This window comes from Miscanthus floridulus, chromosome 8 (genome assembly GCF_019320115.1).
Source record: "Miscanthus floridulus cultivar M001 chromosome 8, ASM1932011v1, whole genome shotgun sequence".
Taxonomy (NCBI): domain Eukaryota; kingdom Viridiplantae; phylum Streptophyta; class Magnoliopsida; order Poales; family Poaceae; genus Miscanthus; species Miscanthus floridulus.
The window spans coordinates 57,781,961-57,789,716 of NC_089587.1; positions in this window are offsets into that span (position 1 = coordinate 57,781,961).

Genomic DNA, 7,756 nt, shown 5'->3' on the forward strand with positions numbered 1-7,756 from the left:
ACCTACACATATGAACCGTTTGGCTCCTGAAACTCCAGATGGCAAGGCGTGAGTTTATCAGCAGCATCAGCTAGCACAGTGATAAAAACCCCTTCATTGACAGTCGGCATCACCACGTACAGTACAGGCTCGACGAGTCCGCCGACTCCGGCAACGGCATCGGCATAGGCTTGAAGTTGAAGTTGCTCTGGAACAAAAATTGCTCCTTCTGTTTGTACAGAGCTTCTCGCATCTAGTCATGCTGACACCTGACAGGCGACAGAGACCGTAGCCCTCCTCAACTGTTACCTGAAGTGCTGAACGTATAGGCAAATTTGTGGAAAAACTCTATGAGCTACTGCAAAATAGCTGCACCTGTAGATGACATGCTCCCCGTGGACCCCAGTCTCCTGCCATGTGTGACCCTGCTCAGGTCAAATTTCCAGCAGCTCAGTGTCCTGGAGTCCAAACATAAACCCTGTAGGCCACAACTAAGTCTGTGTTTGGTGCGGTTTCTGGTGCTCCGGCTCTGCTACTGTAGCAGAGCCGGGAGAAGCATCCCTTCGGCAGCGCTTCTGGCTCTCCTCTGGGCTGCGCAGGAGCCGGAGCCTTTTTCTTGGTCGCTACTTACCCTGGGCATTCGGTTAACTGAAACCGTTCGGTTCGGTTCCTCGGTTCTTTATAAAATTCGGTTAGCGTAAAACTGGAACCGATCGGTTAGCTAGAAAACTTGGAACCGAGGAAATTCGGTCTCGATTAGTTCGGTTCGGTTTCGGTTAGAACCGAACTAACCGAGCCATACATACATCAGCTAAACAGAAGGGAAGAAAAGAAGAAAAATGAAAACCGAGCCATACATTACATCAGCCATACAGTTCGGTTCTTTTGCTATTGGGCCAATATGTATAGATTCGGTTCTTCGGTTCTGTTCGGTTAACCGAGGTTTGGAACCGAATTACCCAATATTATTTCAGTTCCTGAGAACTAGGAACCGAACTTTTCGGTTTCGGTTAATTCGGTTTCGGTTCTGGTTATTTCGGTTTGGTTCTCGGTTCTCGATTATTTTTTCCCAGAGTTAGTCGCTACAGGATTGTGCAGGAAGTAACAGGGACGAAGGAGCCGAAGCCGAGCACGCAGGAGCCCAAACAAACGGCCCCTAAAATTTTGCTTCCTCTCGTTCCTGAATAACCATTGCCTTATTTAAAGCCATTTTCAGTTGTTAGATATTGACATTTCCACTTTCCACGTTGGACTTAGTTAAATCCTGTCGGTGTTTTGGACCGGGGGGTCCTCAACCAACTAGTGAATTTGTTCTGCGTGTTCCCGATTCCGGATGGTGATGCAAAGAGACACAAGGTTTATACTGGTTCGGGCAATTCGTGCCCTACGTCCAGTCTGGGAGATTGATCTTGTATTCCTTGCACCGAAGTACTTGTAGTAGGGGGTTACAAGCTAGGTGAGAGAGGGGGCTAGCCCCAGGTCTTGGCGAGGAGTGATGTGGGCTGCTTGAGACGTTGCTCTCAAGCGGCAGGGAAGTGTGCGTGTTACAGGGTGTTGTTCTTCGTGAGAACCTGTCTCCTCCTTCTAAATGGCCCAAGTCATTTCCTTTTATAGTTGAAGGGAGGACAAGGACAGTACATGTGCTAACTATACGGTGTCGTGCAAACAGAGGCAGCGTGTCCGAGCCCTGTAGCCTATTCCTGTGGCGGTGTGGTCGTCGGAGTGGTCCGTCCTTGGAGCGCTGGGGCGACGTGTTGGTCACATTAGATCCTGCGCGTCATGGGAGCTCCTGGGCTGCCTCAGAGCGGGTGCGGTGGTCAGTGTGCGGGTCGCTGTGGATCGACTGTGCGCGAGGCCGAGGCTCGGTTGGTGCCGAGGCTGAACCGCGGTGGGGGGTCTCGACATACGCGAATCCCGAGATAGCCGAGACCCTGGCGTAGAGTGTCGAGGCCTGGAGGGAGCGGTCGATCTGGTACACTGGTTCGGAGGCGATGACGACCCGGGCCAGACTTCCCATGCCACGTTGTCTCCGGGGCGGGGATTGCGGGGCACAGTGCGGGCGCTGATCGTGGGCACAGCGCCAGAATACAGTGGCCGGTAATCCTCGCCGCGCCCTGTCTCAGCCGGTATGGTGTTGATGCGACTCCTTGTCCCGTCGGCTACTCCGTGGTGTCGAGCCGCCATCCAGCTGAGATCGTGGGAGTGGTTGACGCATTAATGGGACGTGACATGTTGTCGGGAAGACCGGTCGAGGCGGGGGCGACGGGCTATTGACAAGCCGGCCTCGAGCGATACGGAGAATGGCTGTTTCATTCGAGGTTGTGCGCACGGGGCCTCGGGCGAGACGGAGATTGGGCTCCTTGCCGAGGCCTCTCGTGAGAGGCCTCGCGCGAGGCGGAGATTGCGTCAGGACGCCGAGACTTCCCGCGCGAGGCCTGAGGCGAGGCGGAGAGCCTAGTGGGCTCGGACGGGGCTGGTGATGAGCCCATGGCTTACCCTCTATCTTTGTTGTTGATGGGATTTAAGTGACCCTTTCGGTGTACGCTCGGGGTACCCCGTTTTATGGTACCCGACAGTAGCCCCCCGAGCCTCAGGGGGAGTGGGTGCACTCTCCCTGAGGGTTTGTCAAGACTTGGCTTGCAGCCGCTCCCGTAGGGATTGTGTTTTGCTTCTTGAGGTTTCAGTGGGTGCGCGCGAGCGCACCCACCTGGTGTAGCCCCCGAGGCCCTGGAGGAGTGGAGTCACTCCTCCAGGGGCTTTTTTTGTTTTTTGAGTAAGGAGTTTTTATCGTATTTGCCGAGCCCATAAGTGCGAGTTCGGGTCGCGGGGTCTCGGTAAGGTTGCAGGAAGAGCCCCCTAGCCTCTGCACGGAGCAAGAGATCCATCAGGGGTTCCCCTGGCTTTTTGTACGACCCTCACGCTTCCTTTTTGCTCGGAAGGAGGGGTGGAATGTGCCAGGCTACCCTCGGTGGGCACGAGCATTGGCACTTCCGGTGAGCTGTTATCGGGTAAGTCCGAGTGGAGGCCCGTGCCCTGTTCGCTAGGGGATGGCTAGCGGTCTAGAGACACACTCCAAGAGTACCAAAGGGTTTCTCTAGTGGGTGCCGAGGCCATTCGCTGGGCCTCAGTGGCTCGGTGCCTCCCTACGGTGGGATCCCATTCAGAGACCTCCCTGCCGGTCTCGGACATGACTTGGGATGCCCCGAGCGACTGTTTGCTCAGGCCTCGGCCATTTGTGGGCTCGCCCAAAGTCGTCCCTGACTCTGTTGCCCTAGGGCGGCTGTCGAAACCTCAGGGGGCCCAGCCTTCGAACCCCTGGACCATAATGGGCTCGGTGCCTTTTATCGTATTTGTAACGAAACTTCTAGCTCGGGCTTAGGTCGTTTGTCTTTGTCTTGGGTGCAGGAGGAGCCCCCAAGCCTCTGCTCAGAGCGAGAGGGCGGTCAGGGGGTCCCCTGGCTTTTTTGTACGACCCTCACATATCCTTTTCGTTCAGACGGAGGAGTTATTTGCCGAGCCCATTCGGGTGCGAACCAGAGCCGCTGGGTCTCGATAAGGTTGCAGGAAGAGCCCCCTAGCCTCTGCACGGAGTGAGAGGGCCATCGAGAGCTCCCCTGGCTTTTTATACGCCCCTCGCGTGTGAGGGTTTATTTGCCGAGGCCCCTTTGGGCACGAGCCTGGGTCGCGGGGTCTCGACAAGGTTGCAGGAAGAGCCTCCTAGCCTCTGCACGGAGCAAGAGGTCCGTCAGGGGTTCCCCTGGCTTTTTGTACGACTCTCGTGCTTCCTTTTTGCTCGGAAGGAGGGGTTGTCTCGCCGAGCCCCCTCAAGTGCGAACTGGGGTCGCTAGGTCTTGGCAAGGTTGCAGGAAGAGCCCCCTAGCCTCTGCACGGGGCAAGAGGTCCGTCGAGGGTTCCCCTAGCTTTTTTGTACGACCCTCACACTTCCTTTTTGCTCGGAAGGAGGGGTGGAATGTGCCAGGCTACCCTAGGTGGGCACGAGCGTTGGCACTTCCGATGAGCTGTTATCGGGTAAGTCCGAGTGGAGGCCCGTGCCCCATTTGCTAGGGGATGGCTAGCGGTCCAGAGACGCACTCCAAAAGTATCGGAGGGTTTCTCTAGTGGGTGCCGAGGCCGTTCGCTGGGCCTCGGTGGCTCGGTGCCTCCCTACGGTGGGATCCCATTCGGAGACCTCCCTACCGGTCTTGGACACGACTTAGGGCGTCCCAAGCGTTTCGCTTGCTTGGGCCTTAGCCCCATATAGGCTCGCCCACAGCCGTCCCTGACTCTGTTGTCCTAGGGCGGCTATTGAAACCCCTAGGGGCCCAGCCTTCGAACCCCTAGACCGTAATAGGCTCAGAGCCCGGTTCCTTCATCTGAAAGGAATAGGGCGGGGGGAATATCTTCCCCATCGGCTCGGCAACGGGTGGTGCGCCTTTTGAGGCGGTTCCCTAGGGAGGCGAAACAACACCTGCTGCCGTAGTGGCCGAGCGCGACGTGGTGGATGGGACGTAACTATTCCCGCAATTAATGAGAAAGAAGTGGGCACGTGGGCGGTAAAATTGGATCGTGGCTAACCGCGCCGGATCGAGGGGAAACTTCCCTGATTTCATCGCCCGTCCATTTCGCCTTCACCCTGCATAAATACTCAAAGAGTCTCGCCCCTCCTCACCTTACCTTGACTGCGTTAGCTCTGCCTCCATCGAGCCGTCACTAGAGCAGCGAGTGCCGGGAAGAAGAAGGGAGAAGAGCGAGCTAGGGAGAAAGCGAGACAGAGCGAGAGAGAGAGAGAGAGGAAAACTCACTGCCGCATTCGATCCCTCCACCGCATCCATGGCCGGCGACATCGTTGTCATCGAGGCAGACCCCTAGGATCCATCGGACGTCACCGAGGAGATGCTTCAGTCGCTCGTCGATGGCGGACTCCTTCGTCCGGTGATGGACCCCAATAGGCCGGAGTGGATCGCTCCGTCGGGCGAGCCGGAGCCGAGGCCTCGTGACGGTTACGTCGTGAGCTTTGTCTCCTTTCACGAGCGCGGCCTCGGCGTCCCGGCGGATCGGTTCATGCGGGCGCTCCTGCACTACTATGGCGTAGAGCTCCACAACTTCAACCCCAACTCCATCGCATAGGCGGCCATCTTCGTTGCTGTCTACGAGGGGTACTTGGGGATTGCTCCCCATTGGGAGTTATGGCTCCATCTCTTCCGGGCGGGGCACACCACTAAGCTGACGGGCACGTCGGGCATGAGGAAAGCGACGAGGGCCGGCGGCTGCACTCTCCAAGTGCGCCAGGACCGCCAGCACCTCTACATCCTGGCCCAGCTCATGTCATCCAATCGCCGATGGTACACGAGCTGGTTCTACCTTCGCAATGACGATGGAGGACTTCCCCCCTACACTGGGCGGATTGTGGGGAGCTACCCAGAGAGGTGGAAGTACGGCGTCCCGAGGGAGGATCAGCGCAAGCTGCAGCTACTTCTGGAGGGGCTGGAGAGGCTACGAGGCCGTGGCCTTACCGTGGCTGTGGTCGTGGCTGCCTTCCACCGCCGGAGGGTGCTGCCGCTAATGGCTCGACGGTGGCGTCTGTTCGAGATGAGGCCGAGTGAGCCCAATGAGGGCATCCGAATGTCCTCCTCCGCCCTTTCCGATAAGGAAATTCTTCGTCGAGTGGGGGAGATGGTAGAGGCGAAGCTGAGGGGCAGCAACTTGACCCCCATCGCGATGCGACCGTCATGGGGGTTCCTCTCGCTAGTAAGTCGTGCACCGCTATAGCCCCTGAGCCTCCTCCGTTTCTCCTTACCTCTTGTTCCCTTATGCACGTTCGCCGTTCCTACAGGGGATGAGGGACATGCGCTCCTCTCCGCCGCCCGTTCCCGAGGACGCGAGGCGACGGGCGATCAACCGGGCGCACGCCGAGGCGCAGAAAAAATGGAAAGACACCAAGGCAGCGAAGCGCACGAAGAAGATCCTCGCGCGCAAGGAGCTGGACAAGCGTCGCCATCAATAAAGGAAGGATGGTCTCCTGTTGGAGGAATCCCCGTCGCCTCGGATGGGGATGACGAGAGCGAGATGGGGCGGGGTCCCCTGGACCATCTCCTAGACGTAGGGGAGATGGTGCCCAGGGCATCGGCCAGCAGCCCGGTGCTCCCAGGAGGAGGAGGAGAAGCAGACCCGGGGTCGGTAATTGCCCGCTCTGGGGCTAAGTCCGACACGGCCGAGGCTCGGGCGTTGGGCAAACACGCTGTCAGCCTGGTGGGCTCGGCCACGGCAGTGGAGCAAGTGGCGGCGGAGGCGACGCAACTGCCCCCGCAGAGGACCGAGGGGGCGCCGGGGTCCGTTGAGGACCAACCGGCACCAATAGACACAGAGGCCATGCCTCTGCCGCCGCCACCGCCTTTGCGAACAAGGGTCACCGTGGCGAAGCGGTTGCCGCCCCGCTCGAGGTAGGTGTATTTTTGGTGGGGTTGTAGTGCCTTCCGTTCGTTCTTCTATCGTGTGCTGACCCTGTGATCGTCTTGTCCTTAGCCGGAAGCGGCCTGCGGAGGTGCCTACCTTGGCACCCCTTAAAGCGCTCAAGGTTAACCCTGGCTCCACTGCCCACTAGGTGGTGGAGGCGCAAGCCGCCCTGCATCGTGGCGCGGCGTCGGCGAGGGCCAACCCGAAGGAGCTGGCCACTCAAGGAGGGGTTGTCGAGGTGGCCCTGACATAGGAAGGGGAGGCAGCGCCTCCACCCTGCGGTAGCGAGGCCCATGGGTCGGATGCAGCCGAGGTTCCCTTGGTCGCCGAGACCACCGGGACCGAGGTCCCTGGGGTTTCACAGGCTGGGGCGACGGAGACTGCGGCGCCCGGGACCATCGAGGCCGCTGCAGCGGGCGTCGGAGCCCTCGCGACCGCCGAGGCCACGGTGGCGGAGGCCGGAGCCCCTGAGACCACCGAGGCCACGATGGCGGAGGCCGGGGCCCCCGGGACCACCGGGGCCACAATGGTAGAGGCCAGAGCCCCCGAGACCACCGACGCTGATGTGATCGTGGTGGGGTTGCTGGCCTAGGAAGTGGAGATGAAGGCGGCGGAAGCCTTGGCGGCACCCTTGGTTCAAGGCCCACCGCCATTGCGGGAGAGCACCCAGGAGGTGGAGATTCTTCCGATCTCCTCCGACGATACTTCCCGAGCATAGGAGATCACCGGCGCCGAGGTGGCCGATGTCGTGGAACAGCCGGTTCCAACCCCGGGCGAGGGAAGCTTGGCCCTCGCGTAGGTGCGACCCGAGCCCCACGGGTGGAACCACCCGCGTGTCCTGTGGCAAAGCTGAGACGATCCTGAGGCAGAGCCTCTGTTTGCCTTGAGGACACGGCCAAGGGCGGTCGCTGGGACACGTTCGAGCAGTACCGCTAGCTGGCGGAGCGGTCTCTACGGACGGCGCTGTCCATGGTGGCCAACGATTTGCCTGGAGTCGCCCAGGTTCGTGCTTTCTTTTCCCATGCGGTGGTCTTTTTCCGAGTTTTCTTTGTAGGGATTGACCCCTGTTCTGTTTCCCCCAGGAGCTGGAGACCCGATCTCTTGGGAAGTCGGTCTTCCTCCGCTAGGAGAGGGATGTCTGGGACCAGCTTCAGCGGCAGAAGGGCCTTCTTGCAGGCTCCAACAAGCTCCTATCGGCGCGGAGCGTGGAGGTGGGGGACCTCTGCCTTCATTGTGCCAACACGAAGGTCGAGGTGACCATGGCCTAGGAACAGCTCGCCCCTCTGGTGGCGTGGGTCAAGGAGCTAGAGGAGGAGCCCACCCA